Below are 15860 nucleotides of genomic sequence, written 5' to 3'. Positions count from 1 at the left end.
CTAAGCTTACACACTACTTAACCTAAATTATCCTAAGGACAAACACACGCACCCATGCCCTAGGGAGGACTCGAACCTCCGCCGCAAGAGAGTGATCGCATATGGGTTCCGTTTCTATCAAATGAAGTACGGAACACCCTTGTCTGAACGTTTACTTGATAAGTTCAGTCTCAAATTATGTGGACAGCCCCAGTTTAATTACAATCCTTCTCGGTGTATTGGCGCACCATCAAGCAAAATAAAATATTGGAAAGTCATCGCTGAAACATCAGTAATGTTAGCAGTTTACAATTTTAAGTATTTTATATGATGATGCAGCAGTATATGCAAAAAGATTTGAATATTTCTACGACCGACCCAGATATCTTCTTCTCGTGCTGCGAAGTGTGTTTGTTTTGAGAACTAGCCGACTGGACCACAACAGAACTCTGAAATCTCGTCTGCGCGCTGCGCTATTTATAGCAGAGTTCGAATCCCCATGACCCCTTACGACCTTTGACACTCATTCAACTTTCAGAGGCCGCACTGTCATTCCGCGATGCGCACATTCTCCCAATGTTTTCCACTTTTCAAAGATGAGATTCCCGGCGAAATATTAGTAAGTCGAGTGCCGGAGCATAAGTCTTGTTTAACTCAAACCTGTACTTCGGTTTATATGGTTATCCGCCACGGCTCGCTGCACATGAAAACGAGGACTGACTCGGTCGGCGAAATACTCAGCATAAGATGGAAACGACAACTCGGTTAATTAATGGAAAGAAATTGCGCTAATTGTTCCTACGTTTTTGGCAGCTGCCAGTATGCTCTCATTTGTAATCTGCGAGAAGATTCGTTTATGATTGTGTATAGGACGTTGCCTCTTTGGAATGCTACGCGTGTCCCGTTATATTCTCTAAATGAAAAGTCTAAAATATCACCGCAAAGCTTTTTCGTGTCATAATACGCTACTGCGTGAGACCTGAAAATACTGACCTTTCCGCAGACAGACACGCTTAACAACCCGGTATTGTTGCTACTCGCACACTACGGGGTGTGTTTCTTCGGAGGACCAGTCGACAATCAGAAAGGCCGCCACTGACGGAATTATTCACTTGTGCACCACTAATTCTCACACACTCACGGGAGATACTGCCCTGTACTGCAGCCTGGTATAATTGTTATACACTGGAGGTTACAGTACACTGCGTGGACCTTCGCGTAAGAGGCTGCAAAAGCACAAGTAGAAGTCTGGCACAGGCACACGAACGCGGCACTCAACAAGTGGGAATCGTCAGACACAGGAACGGCGAAAAAACTGACGGGGCGCGTGGCGGAGGCGCGGCGGAAACTGAATGGGACCGGAAGGCGCTGGAAATGAACTCCGTTGAGGACTGCGTGCGTGTAGTGGGGGAGGGGGAGGGCCTGGAGAGGGGGTATATTGTGGGAGAAGGGAGGGGAGGCTCAGGGAAACACAGGTGGACTGCCGAAAACGTAATAATGTGCTCAGCAGCTGTTTCGCCCCACCTACGTACCTGCAAATTTGTGTGGGCTCAGTTTCGAGGGGAACAAGGAATCGAAAAAAATAACGTCTGTAAGAAAAACTGTACTGCAAAATAAAATAAAAAAACTGTAACTAAAACTGGTGCGATCTAGTCAGTGTGCACGTCTCTGAAATAAAAGTTGTTGGGTGTCCTCAAGAGGACATCCAACAATAGGGAAGGTCCAAGGAATGGGACTTTCTGCCTGTTTACGCGAGACACGTACATGTTTATATTGAGGGTCAATTGGCAATCGACGAATGTTGCAGTGATTGGTAATTGATCCTCAATATAAACAAATGTGAGATATTGCTCATAAATAGGTAGACAGACACATTATTTTAGGATTACACTTTTGAAAAACAATCACTGAAAGCAGTCACATCCATAAAACACTTAGGAGCGTGCTTATGCATTGACATAAAGTAGAACGACTGCATAAAAGTTGTCACCGCTAAAGCAGACGCCTGACATAGATTCATTGGAAGAATCCTCTGAAAATATAGCCCTCGCACAAAGAAGGTATCTTGCTAAACTCTCATTCTTCCAATACTTGATTATTTTTTTCAAAACTAGACGTATTCGTCCTCAGGGTGTGTCCAAGATCGTTAGCCAAACAAAAGTGTTCGATTTCAGTCTCCAGATCGCTTTCCTCTGTTTCTACATGACTGGTTTCGGGCCAGCTGCCCATCTTTAGACTATCTGTTCTAGTTACAGAGTAACCTGTCGAATATGGAACTTAAGGATCTCTGTCATAACTGTAACAGTTACACCCAACCTACAACAGATGTGCCGCGAATAAATCTCTTACCTTCTACGTCCGCCGGAGCAAACACCTATTATAGGAATGCTTTTACCTATTTTATCCTTTAATGAACTCGTCTCTGCAAACAACCCTCGGGAATCACATGATTTATGGCATCAAACTCGGGATAAATGTTTGCCAGTATGAGCTTCTTGAGCAACACCAGCAGTTACAAGTCCGTAGCATTGGGATAATAAACTTTCGCCGTTTCCACATTTGCTTAATTGTCTTATCACCCCATGCGTCCAGTTTGATATTCACCTACTGGTGCTTAATGCCAGTTTTACTGTTGACAACAGTCTATAATGGATTAATATTTTCAGTTTACAGTGAACTACGGGACATCATAGCTTCCGGCTTCTTTGAGGGGTAATCATAGCATCAGCCGAGAATGCACTTGTAACGGTGCGGAACCGATAGTGTTTCCGATAAAGGACTATATAAAATGAAAGCGGCTTGAATAGTCTCCATTCACTGTGAAGACCTTTTTTTTTAGTAAAAAAACGGTTTTGAAGATTCTTAAGTATTAACAGTCAACTTTCAGTTCAATATTAGATACATTACACTGTACCCGTACCGAGCGGGGTGGCGCAGTGGTTAGCACACTGGACTGGCGTTCGGTAGGACGACAGCTCAAACCAGCGTTCGGTCATCCTGATTTAGGTTTCTCGTAATTTCCCTAAATCGCTTCAGGCAAATGCCGGGATGGTTCATTTGAAAGGGCGCGGCCAACTTTCTTCCACATCCTTCCGTAATCCGATTGGAGCGATGGTTCAAAATGGTTCAAATGGCTCTAAGCACTATGGGACTTAACATCCGAGGTCATCAGTCCCCTAGAACTTAGAATTACTTAAACCTAACTAACCTAAGGACATCAGAGACATGCATGCCCGAGGTAGGATTCGAACCTGCGACCGTAGCGGTCGCGTGGTTCCAGAGATTGGAGCGATGACCTTGCTGTTTGGGCCCCTTCCCTCGAGTCAACCAACCAGCCTGTAACAAATGACCTAAAGATGGGCAGCTGACCCGAAATCGCTGATGCCGAAATAGCGGAAAGCTGAATTTGGACAGTTTCCTACTTGATCATTGTCCCTCAGTCTGGGCTCCGTACCAGATAAGATTGATAGAGGAAATATAGAAGGTCCAGAGGAGAAAAGCGCGTTTCATTTCGGGTTCATTTGGCAAGCGCGAGGACGTCACGGAGGTGAGCAGCCGACTCCACCGGCACACGCTGCAAGTGAGGCGTTTTACATCACGACGTCGTTTACTGTGAAAAATTCCGAGAGCGTACGTTCCTTCCCTCGCATACCTCGCAAAAAGGCCATGAAGGGTAAAATTATAGAGATCCGACACCACCCAGAGGCTTACCAGCAATAATTCTACCTGCGAACCACTCGCGACTGGAACAGGAAAAGGCGCAACTGGCAGTGGTGCACTAAGTACCCTCCGCCACACATCGTAAGGTGGCTTGCGGAGTATAGATGAAGAGCGACATGTTTTGGCACAGGATGATTTAGTAAGCTCAACGAGGATACCCTCACCGAACTCCCGTGGCAGACGCTGCAAGAGAGTGTTGTGCGGTACGAAGAGGTTTACTGTCAAAACTGGAAAGCGTTGGGAGGCTGGGGCAGGTCTGAGCAGACAATTCGACCACTTTGAAAAACATCACAAGGAGGGCAAGCATGTTAGAACACACGGTGTGGACCAATACGTACGCTGAGGAGAGACTGTTGGCAGTCGCTCGGTTCACCTGGACTGTCAGTTGCTCTACAGTTGCACGTCTGTTCGCCCGTACACATCTCTGCAGCCGCCGTTCACCCCTGTCATCCATGGCCCGTGCTGCAGCTAGGTTGCTTACCACCGGTTTTTCACAGCGCCATTCTGCCAAGCATGGTACACTAGCCATGGTGGCACAAACTTAGTCGTTTTGGAAATGTTCCACCTTTGGTCCGAAACCCAATGATCAAGAACTTTTGGACGTCAGTGAAATCACTCGGTTTCCGTACTGTGATAACGACTTCATTGTCTTACGCGTCGCCGCCCCTCAGACATCCTTTATACAGGGTGTTACAAAAAGGTACGGCCAAACTTTCAGGACACATTCCTCACACACAAAGAAAAGATGTTAGGTGGACATGTGTCCGGAAACGCTTACTTTCCATCTTAGAGCTCATTTTATTACTTCTCTTCAAATCACATTAATCATGGAATGGAAACACACAGCAACAGAACGAACCAGCGTGACTTCAAACACTTTGTTACAGGAAATGTTCAAAATGTCCCTCCGTCGCATGGAATCCCTGATGCGCTGATGCAGCCCTGGAGAATGGCGTATTGTATCACAGCCGTCCACAATACGAGCACGAAGAGTCTCTACATTTGGTACCGGGGTTGCGTAGACAAGAGCTTTCAAATGCCCCCATAAATGAAAGTCAAGAGGGTTGAGGTCAGGAGAGCGTGGAGGCCATGAAATTGGTCCGCCTCTACCAATCCATCGGTCACCGAATCTGTTTTTGAGAAGCGTACGAACACTTCGACTGAAATGTGCAGGAGCTCCATCGTGCATGAACCACATGTTGTGTCGTACTTGTAAAGGCACATGTTCTAGCAGCACAGGTAGAGTATCCCGTATGAAATAATGATAACGTGCTCCATTGAGCGTAGGTGGAAGAACATGGGGCCCAATCAAGACATCACCAACAATGCCTGCCCAAAAGTTCACAGAAAATCTGTGTTGATGACGTGATTGCACAATTGTGTGCGGATTCTCGTCAGCCCACACATGTTGATTATAAAATTTTATAATTTGATCACGTTGGAATGAAGCCTCGTCCGTAAAGAGAACATTTGCACTGAAATGAGGATTGAGACATTCTTGGATGAACCATTCGCAGAAGTGTACCCGTGGAGGCCAATCAGCTGCTGATAGTGCCTGCACACACTGTACATGGTACGGAAACAACTGGTTCTCCCGTAGCACTCTCCATACAGTGACGTGGTCAACGTTACCTTGTACAGCAGCAACTTCTCTGACGCTGACATTAGGGTTATCGTCAACTGCACGAAGAATTGCCTCGTCCATTGCAGGTGTCCTCGTCGTTCTAGGTCTTCCCCAGTCGCGAGTCATAGGCTGGAATTTTCCGTGCCCCCTAAGACGCCGAGCAATTGCTTCGAACGTCTTCCTGTCGGAACACCTTCGTTCTGGAAATGTCTCGATACAAACGTACCGCACCACGGCTATTGCCCCGTGCTAATCCATACATCAAATGGGCATCTGCCAACTCCGCATTTGTAAACATTGCACTGACTGCAAAACCACGTTCGTGATGAACACTAACCTGTTGATGCTAATTACTGATGTGCTTGATGCTAGTACTGTAGAGCAATGAGTCGCATGTCAACACAAGCACCGAAGTCAACATCACCTTCCTTCAATTGGGCCAACTGGCGGTGAATCGAGGAAGTACAGTACATACTGACGAAACTAAAATGAGCTCTAAGATGGAAATTAAGCGTTTCCGGACACATGTCCACATAACATCTTTTCTTTATTTGTGTGTGAGGAATGTTTCCTGAAAGTTTGGCCGTACCTTTTTGTAACACCCGGTATACCCTCCACTGTTTGTGCTCCCACTTGCTGTCTGTAAGTGGTTATTGCGCGTTAACGACGAACATAAGCGGAGGTCACACTAATGCGTCTGGTTCGTGTATATTGTAAACAATGACGGTTCCGTCACACTCATTAGGGTACCCTTGAAATTATTTTTACATCAGACAATTTTATGCTGCTAAGAACGAGCTCTTACGTTACGTCTGCTAGGATGACTTGAAGCGAGTCACAGATATGGTCCAACCGTTGGTATCTCGTATTTTGTTCACTAAGTGACTGTGAGGAAAAATATAAAAATCGTTCTCGTTTGTCGAGGAACTCGGCATGAACCTGCAAACCGGCGTCTGGATGTAGGACAGATCACGCGATGCTCCCTTCCTCACATGATATGCAGGTATCTCCTCGGCAAGCTATAATTACAATCTGCACTCTGCCGGTCTTCATTTGCAATTTAAACAGGCCGGCCTCGCTCCTTAACAAGCACGCAGGCTTCTGTTACACTTCACAGTCCGCACTGGACGCAGGGTCTGTGTCTCGTCGATGGAAGTATCCCTTTGCGCATGGACGCTACGCGAGCCTGTACTGTTGAGCACGGAATTTCCGACCCTGGTACACTCCATCCTAATTGAGCCTCTAGGCTGCGTAGCCGATGATGAAGAGGAAAATGAAAAAGAGGAAGAGTACGAGAAGGATAACGAAAAATAGGAGAAAGAAGAGGAGAGATGGAGCAGCAGAGACAAGAAGTGAAGCAGAGACAAGAGGTGGAGCAGGAGAAAGGAGAAGTCGAGGAGAAAGGAAGGAAGCGGGGAGAAAGAGAAAGAGGATGATGGTAAAGGTATGGATGAGAAAGAGGAGAGGAAGAAGGAGAAAGACACAGAAAGAAGGAAGATTGAAGCAAACAAAAAAAGAAAGAAAATGAGGACGAGAAGAAGAAGAGAAAGAAGAAGGAAAAAAAGAAAAGAAGGACGAGAGGAAGAAGAAGAAGAGGATAATAAAGAGGAGGAGAACATGGAGACTAGACTGGCAGTATAGCGAGCGATGAGCATTTGAAAACTTGTACAGCTGAGACCTTTGGCTGTTGGTAAATGCGAATGCTGTAAATCGCGCTTCTAAAAACAAATGATGTGGAATGGTGTCGAGTACATACACCACCGTCAATCGGATGGCGCCAGACGCTAAGTGTGCCACCTGGACAGATCCCTCAGTGCCCGGAGAGACTCGCACAGTAGGGCAAGATATTGTTTCACACCACAATGGCCCCTTGTCCGGCGTTGTGTTCTACGTCCCGCACTATCGCCGCTATCTCCTCCACTCCGCCTGTTCTGTGGCGTTTCTTCGGAGGAAAGGGCCGTTCTTCCGGCTGCACGAAACAATGGAGAGTCGCAATATTAGCCGCGTCCCACGGGGCTCTGCGCTCGGACCGTTGCTGCTTCCGCTAGGCCTAAGCGGCTTCCTCAGTGGCAGAGTACATCCTAGCTGAAAGTAACGGAGACGTGACAGCGTAAGTAGTTCACCCTTCTAGGAAGTTTCACCAGTTTGTGATCAACTGCGGAAGTTGCGCTCTACATTGTGCACAAATAAGCTACGAACCGTATTATAGGGATGCTGAGGTAGAAGCCGCGTCTCGTCAAGGGTAACGTGGGTAATGTAGGAAGGGAGCAAAATATATATAGATGTGTCTAGTAAGGAGGCGCCACTGGCGCATTTGCACCTGCATGTAAGAGCATTTCTTATCAATGTGCTGCTTCAGCGACGAATCAGCCATAAAGGGCATAAGGATCTCGCATCGCACGCCACCAAGGCCGCCTAATCTTGCGGAACGGGATTCTTTCTGCGTCCGTTTCTATCTACCACGCCTTCCAACAACTTTGGGTAAGCTGCGACACCATGTAAGCAACGAGCAATGGATGTGTTAACCCCAGACGTGGTCGCAACATTGTGGGGCTAGTTTGGCTACCGTCTACAGGTTCGTCGTGCATCCAGTGGACGGCACATTTAAAATTTGTGAAAGGTAACGAGCTTTCCGCCTCTTCGCCTCAGTGGTCACCGTGACTTTATCTGGAGGGCACACATGCATGTCAGATTTACGCTCACGTTAAGTCAGGTGGTCCTTCTGAAAATAAGAATTCTCTAGCCCTACGATTAAGTTCGTCAGTTTTCTCTCTTCGTTCATGTAGCGGATATAGGCTTTTAAAATAGGGCGAATCTTTTTGAAACATTTTGTTCGTATTTGAAAATTATTACGACAGTTTAGATCGCTAGGTACATTTGTTGGAAGGCGACAGCCTTCGATTACCACATGGTCATCTTCAGATCTACAGCAATATTGATGGACAATAGCTGTACATTGAGCAGGAGCCCCTCGACTATCGTCATTCAGCGGTTCCTGTTCCATGCACACACACACACACACACACACACACACACACACACACACACACACACACACACACACACACACACACAATATAGGGGCGTTCGAAAAGAAACGAACTGGAGTCTGGAATGCGCAAATCGGTGACAGGAGGGTGAGCCGGTGGGTTTCTGGCGCCAGGCGATATCGATTCTTACTTCCATCTTTGATCGTTGTCCCTGTGCCTTGTTCTCTTTGCGTCTTTGAGGCAGGCTATTTATGGTGCCGCGCGTGCGCAAGTCGAGGAGAGTGGGTCCGCGCACGAGCCGAGTCAATCTGTCACGTGACGTGCTTTCGATGATGTCCTTGTGGGGAGTTGGCGACGCTGTGTCACGTGGCACGGCCTGATGCCATGAGGACCAGTTGAGTTGGAGCAGCGAAGAAGCATGGGCCGCTGGCGGAAAGTATTAGTTGTATTGACACGGCTGGCCAGTGGCGACCAGGATTTGCTAATAGCTCGAGAACTATGTGGATGGATGGCGAGTGAATTTCACATGAAGAAGAAAAAAATTAATCGTCAATTTTTCGTGGTGGGTTCCTCATTCTACATATAGTGAATATTACTGTGTACTTAAGGACTGTTGCCTGTTGTAGTTGCTCGTGCTAGTGGCCAGCAAAACATTCACTGCAGTGGTGGCGAGGCGAGTTATGTTCTGGAACGGCCATGAAATTATGTTACTAAAGTGGCTAGAAATAGCGCCTCGCGTTTGTAAGTTTGGATTTGGTGCTTAGTGGCACGCTGAAGGTAGCTGGTTCGCTTGAACGTCATTTCTTAATTTAGTTATAGATTTAGAATTTTCTGGTTTTACGAATTAGTGGTAGTTGTTGTTTCTTAATAATTTTTTGTGTGTATGAAAGGCAAGTGGCCGTGATAAATATAGGTCACATTGTGTTTTACGGTCGGATAGAGGCCTGTATAAGCTCCTTAATTCTGTTCATTAGTTAACTTGTAATATGTTTATATTAAGGTATTGCTTTTCTATATGTATGTATTTGTGTAACTCGTATATACTACAGTGTGTCTGCCGCTCATGTTTTCCTATTTTCAGAAACCTGTATAGTGGTCGACGTGAGCAAACCTCGCCCCGCGAGCTTTGCGGTGTGACTGAAATCTCAGGATTTGAACTCAGGGCCGTCCGTACCCCGTTAACGCGCGATTTCTCTATTCTATTCAACGAGAGGATTGTTTTAGGCAGAGGATTTCCTACTGCCCAAAGTTGAATATAAGTCCTGTGGTGTCACCGCCAGACACCACACTTGCTAGGTGGTAGCTTAAATCGGCCGCGGTCCATTCAGTACATGTCGGACCCGCGTGTCGCCACTGTGTGATCACAGACCTAGCGCCACCACAAGGCAGGTCTCGATATACGATATAGCACTCGCCCCAGTTGTACGACGACATTGCTAGCGACAATACGGACAAAGCCTTCCTCTCATTTGCCGAGAGTCAGTTAGAATAGCCTTCTGCTAAGTCCATGGCTACGACCTAGCAAGGCGCCAATTGTAACAGTGCATGTATCTTACGAGTCTCATTGGTATAGTCAAGAGAGATGTATCACAAGGAGTGAATAAAGTTAAGTATATTCCAAAGCTACGTATTTTCTTGATAGCAGTCATAACGTATCTTGTTCCAGACTTGACGCCAGTCGGCGTGTGTGTACGCGTGCCTTTCTTTCGGCTACTTCAGTGTGGCGTAACAGTCTTGTTACGTCACAACAAGTCCACCCTTTGGGTCGTGTGTTTGTGAAATCGTAATAGATTAACGTTTGCTCGCGCCCATCACATGTTCATCAAATTGACGTTTTGTCTTAAGCTTGCATGAAGTCTAGAATCTTGCGGAAGTTGAGTGTAGTAGAATGCTAAGGGTAAACAGAACAATTAATAGTACCCTTCAGGTCAGATAACATCAAATTAACTTTACCTTGTCAGCAAGTGTAAAATTGAGTGAGAAAGGCGATAGCCGACATTGTAAATATTTGGTTATCTATTTTCATTTATTATTTTGGTTGTTGTTAGCGGCACGTAAAGGGGCCGTTGTCACAAGTGTAACGGTTAATACTGTAAATACTAATTGTGGATAGGGCCTTGATATGCAAATGTTGTTAATGGATAGAGCGTCTGCCATGTAAGCAGGAGATCCCGGTTCGGGTCCCGGTCGGGGTACACATTTTCACCTGTCCCCGTTGATATGTATCAACGACCGTCAGCAGTGGAAGGTATTAATATATAATTCTACTTAGTTATATAACCTATGGAAAGTTGAGGTGTACTTCGTTGGTCGTCACACATCTTGTACCTTGAAACAGAGAGAGGTTTTTTACCACGAAACATACGATATTCGCGAATTAAGTGGGTTTCATGTATGTCTAAGCAATTTTACCTGCCTTGAAAACGGAAATTTGTGTTACTTTCCAATATCTTTAATTTCAAAATGTATAAGGTGTGCTAAAATGGAAATGCTACGAAACGTCGTAACAACCAAACCGACTGAAATTTTGCCTATGCCGCTTTGGGATAGCGCAGTGAGACATTTAGGGACGTGAAGGAATCATCGTCACCTCCCCCTAAAAAATTCAAAGCTGTTACGTCATCAGGCAAGGTGTTGCACACCGTCTTTCTCGACGTCCGAGGTCCGATACTCATCGAACCATTAACAGTGACGTGTGATGCGAGACACTTAGTAGCCTACGCAAGAACATCAAGAGCAAACGGTCTGGGCAGCTCACGGAGGTAGCGATTGCGCTCCACGATAACGCGTCCACACGTCCCCAACGTCATACGAAGTGTAATGGCCAAGTTCAAGTACTGCGAGCATTCGCCCGACAGCCCGGACATGTCACACTGAGACTTTAAAGTATTCGAGCCGCAAAAAAGAAGAGAGAGAGAGAGAGAGAGAGAGAGAGAGAGAGAGAGAGAAAAGAAAAAAAAGTCAAGGGAAAGCGCTTCACCTCTGATGACGAACTGTAGGACACAATGGAGTAATGGTTTTTGTCACTGCCACAGGAATTCTGGGAACAGGGAGTCCTTCGGCTCGTGAAACACTGGGATAGTGGATAGTTGTGCTCAGGCCTCTGGTTGATACTTTTGAACTTCAACTATATCCACAGTGTTATATCGCCCCATTTCATTTGAGCGTCCCTCATATTTAAGCCGGCTGTTGTGGCCGTGTGGATCTAGGCGCTTCAGTCTGGAAACACGCTGCTGCTACGGTCGCAGGTTCGAATCCTGCCTCGGGCATGGATGTATGTCATGTCATTAGGTTAGTTAGGTTTAAGTAGTTCTAAGTCTAGGGGACTGATGACCTCAGATGTTAAGTCCCATAGTGCTCAGAGCCATTTGAACCATTTTTTTAGCTCCTCATATTTAACTAGTGACTGGTGTTTGATAAAACTTTTGCGTTATTTCATTATTTCACTCACTCATTGTTCCTCTGTAGGAGAGTAATAATGTAACAGACAGGCGATTAAATGCACTATTAACGAAAGTATCTTGACTGCAACGTTTATATATTTCAACACAATATTTGTTCCCAGGTACATGATCATGTAACTTGTGACACGTTTTCAAATATGCAGCAACCTTAGTCTTGTGAACTAATTTCAGAAAAAGAATGCAGCACATAAAAAGTGAATGGGATCATTGAAAACTGAAATAAGAAAATAGATTACAGTTCTGTTATAGGCTTGGCGAAAGTTAGAAAAGTGTTTCCAGGTACAAACCTCTCCTCTACACTTCCCGAATTTTTTCTGTACATGTTGTTATACACAATTTGCACAGAAACCTGACGGCAGTTATTAGAGCCGACGGGCATGAAAGGGAAGAAGTGGTTGAGAAGGGAGTGAAAGAGGGTTGTAGGCTTTTGCCGATGTTATTCAATCTGTACATTGAGAAAGCAGTAAAGGAAACCAAAGAAAAGTTTGGGGAAGCAATAAAACATCAGGGACAAGAAACATAAAATCTTTGAGGTTCGCTAATGACATTGTCAAAGACAGCAAAGGACATGGAAGAGCAGTTGAACATAATGGACAGTGTCTGAAAGGAGGATGTAAGGTGAAGACCAACCAAAAGAAGACAAGGACAATGGGATGTAATCAAATTAAATCAGGTGGTGCTGAGGGAATTAGATTAGGAAACGAGACACTTAAAGTAGTAGATGAGTTTTCTTATTTGGACATTAAAATAAATGATGGCCAAAGTCGACAGGATATAAAATGTAGAGTGCCAATAGTACAAGAAGTGTTACGGAAGAGAGACATTTTTTAACATCATATACACATTTATGTGTTAGAACGTCTGTTCCGAATGTATCAGTACGGTGTGTAGGCATGTATGGAAGTGAATCATGGACGATAAACAGTTTAGGGAAGAACTGAATAGAAGCTTTTCAAATGTGGTCCTACAGGAAAATGCCGAAGATTGTATGGGTAGATTGCGTAACTGATGAGGAGATACTGAACAGAATTGGGGAAACAAGACATTTGTGGCACAACCTGACTAGAAGAAGGGATCGGTTGATAAGACGCATACTGAGACATCAAGAGACCATCGTGTAGTACTGGAGGGAAGTTAGGGGCGTAAAATCTGTAGCGCTAGACCAAGAGATGGATACAGGTGCAAAAGGACGTAGGCTGGAGCAGTTACGCAGAGATGAAGAGGTTTGCACAGGATAGAGTTGCATGGAGAGCTGCATCAAACCAGAATGAAATTTTCAGTCTGTAGCGGAATGTGCGCTGATGTGAAACTTCCTGCTGGCTGCCGGACTAAGACCCGAACTCGAGACATTTGCCTTTCGCAGGCAAGTGCTCTACCAACTCAACTACCCAAGCACGACTCGAGACCCGTCCTCACAGCTTCACTAATGTCAGTACCTCGTCTCATAACTTCCAAACTTCACAGAACCTCTCCTGCGCGTAACTTGCAGAATAGGACTCCTGGCAGAAAGGATATTGCGGAGACATGGCTTTGCCACAGCCAAGGGGATGTTCCTGAGTGAAATTTTCACTCTGTAGGGGAGTGTGCGTTCATATGAAACTTCCAGGCAGATTAAAACTGTGTGCCGGAACGAGACTCGAACTTGGGAGCTTTGCCTTTCGCGGGCAAGTGCTTCTGTGAAGTTTGGAAGGTAGGAGACGAGGTACTGGCGGAAGGAAAGCTGTGAGGACGGGTCGTGAGTCGTGCTTGGGTAGTTGAGTTGGTGGAACACTTTCCAGCGAAAGGTACAGATCCCGAGTTCGAGTCTCGGTCCAGCACACACTTTTAATCTGCCAGGAAGTTGCATCAAACTAGTCTTCGGAGTAAAAACCATAACAACAACAAGATTACGCATGTCATATTGAAAGAGCGTTTCTTTTGACCAGTTGCGAAATAATACGCTACAGTTGCTACTTGTGTTTCACTTACGAAATCCTACTGTTGTCACAGTCGGTAGGTGACTACGTTTGCCTTGCTACCGTATCTACATGCACATGGCGCACTGTCTGGTAAAAACATGGCGGCTGTCGGGCGACTGGCTGCAAACTCTATACTCTACCTAGGCTGTGTTTCCTGAATGATCAGGCGGAGCTGTGGAGGTCGTAGCAGGTGCTGGCGTTAAACGCGCCGTGGGAACCGGGGGCACGGGAGCCGTTGGCCCAGCGTTTAAAGTACTAGCGCCCGCCGCCTGGGCGGTTTCCGGTCACGACGCCACAAGTGGCTGACAGCGAACCAGCAGACAGACAAGGTTGGGGCGGCCAGCGACAGCACAGTCCACCCAGTTTATTCTACACAGGGAGGTTAGAATAAAAATTTTGTGCCATGTGTTCACTCACCATCTGACTGCAAAGGGATGTGCAAGTTTCTGACAGACACCGATAGCGGTCGCACGGGGGCCTGGTGGATCCAATGATGCGTACTCGCTGAGCCATGCCTTCACCGGCTCCGACTAGGAGCGCCCTCTGCCGCCGCTATATACGATTGCCAGCGGCAGCTACACGACCCAGTATAAGCTCCAGTCTTCGACAGTCTTCAGTCAGCCTTTGACAGGTCGCTCGTTCGTTAGTAGCCGCAGCCTTACTCTGCACGACATTCATAAGTTTTTTTTTTTTTTTTTTTTTTTTTTTTTTTTTTTTTTTTTTTTTGGGGCGGTGGACTTTACTGCTGTTTGTTCTATTGTGAAGTTTCTCCACAATACTTAGAGGAAGCTAAAAGTTAAATATAACTTCTGATTACTGTATTTACATATCCGCTAATTATTTCTACTCCTGTCCAGCTTCCCTACGATGACAGCTCCTGCACCACTTTGTGGCCCGCCTCTCCTTACCGTTGTGTGTGAAGTGATTACGTAATGGAGTCAAATTTGCAATCATCTTGACTGTATTAGCCCACTCATCAGTGTGACATTTCGCCCCTGTGGGCTGAATGCCTGCACTGATACGGTTGCGAATGGTGTCACAATGCTATCGCATCCTCTCCTGAGCCAAAGTCGACCGCAACTGTTGACGTACGAGCTGGTCCCGCACATTTTCTGTCAGCGACAGATCTGGGGATCAACCAGACCACGAGTGTACCACAACAGTGCGCAGCCATTTCATGCAGACACGAGCCATGCGTGGACCATTATTTTCGTGTTCAAAAATGGCACGATGAGACTATCGCATGACAGGTAACACGTGAAGATGTGGGATGTCCCTGATGTCCCATTGTACCGTCAAAGTTCCCTCAATCACTGTTAGCCGTGACCTGATGGTACATCCGATCGCTGCTCACACAACTGTGACACCACCAGTAACACCACTGTGCCTCTCCGAAACACTGCAAGAACGGAACCTCTGCCCAGGTCGCCCTCATACTTGCCGAGGATGGTCCCCTGGGATGGTGCAGAGCCGCGGTCTATCACTGAACGCAATGCGACACTGTTGATCAGCAGCCAGTGCTTCCCAGTCAAGGCACCACTCAAGATGCAGCCATTTGTGTTGTGATGTCATCCACAGCCTACACAGCGGACACTAATCCTCTAGTCCGGCTGCTACCAGTCTCTGATCAATGCTGCATGGTGACACAGTACGTTTCAGCTAGTCCACTACTTGTTCTCGGATAATAAGCGCCGACATGAAAGGGGTACGATTCGCTTGGTACGCAGTCTGGCGATCCTCCACATCTACATACATACTCCGCAAGCCACCACCTATACATGGCTGCGGGTACCATGTACCACTGATAATCATTTCCTTTCCTATTCCACTCACAAACAGAGCGAGGGAAAAACGCCTGTCTAAAAACGTCTGTACGAGCTCTTACTTTTCGTACCTTATCTTCGTCGTCCCCACGAGAAATATACGAGCGCTACTAGGAAAGTAAGTTCCGATGGGGCGCAAAATGGAAAACACAGTGAAAATCCGATGAAGCTTTGCACAGATACGTTGGGCAGTGTCTCTAGTATGCCCATCGATCGCGTCACGTCACTCTTTTCAGTTCTCAGCACACAGTGAGCAACTAAAGATGCCTAGAGCAATAGTGTCTCCCGCCAAGTACGAGGAC

The 15860-nt window shown here is 46.3% G+C and overlaps 1 protein-coding gene across 4 annotated transcripts in view; it reads right to left on the bottom strand.

Moving 5' to 3' along the window:
- The window catches only part of LOC126424843 (mediator of RNA polymerase II transcription subunit 1-like), an 867028-nt gene that overhangs the window by 245905 nt on the left and 605263 nt on the right, over positions 1 to 15860 (bottom strand). Inside the window, exon 1 of one of the 4 annotated variants that reach the window (XM_050087651.1) lies at positions 973 to 1096. The exons of 2 other annotated variants lie outside the window; for them this stretch is intronic. The gene's annotated coding sequence lies outside the window, so the exon portion shown is untranslated. Of the gene's footprint in view, positions 1 to 972; positions 1097 to 15860 lie in introns of those variants that run through there. One more of the 4 variants, XM_050087649.1, reaches the window with a different exon arrangement.

Source organism: Schistocerca serialis, chromosome 10 (genome assembly GCF_023864345.2).
Source record: "Schistocerca serialis cubense isolate TAMUIC-IGC-003099 chromosome 10, iqSchSeri2.2, whole genome shotgun sequence".
NCBI classification, from domain to species: Eukaryota; Metazoa; Arthropoda; class Insecta; order Orthoptera; family Acrididae; genus Schistocerca; species Schistocerca serialis.
Note: the sequence above shows the minus strand (reverse complement) of the source record. Positions and strands in the feature narration are given on the sequence as shown.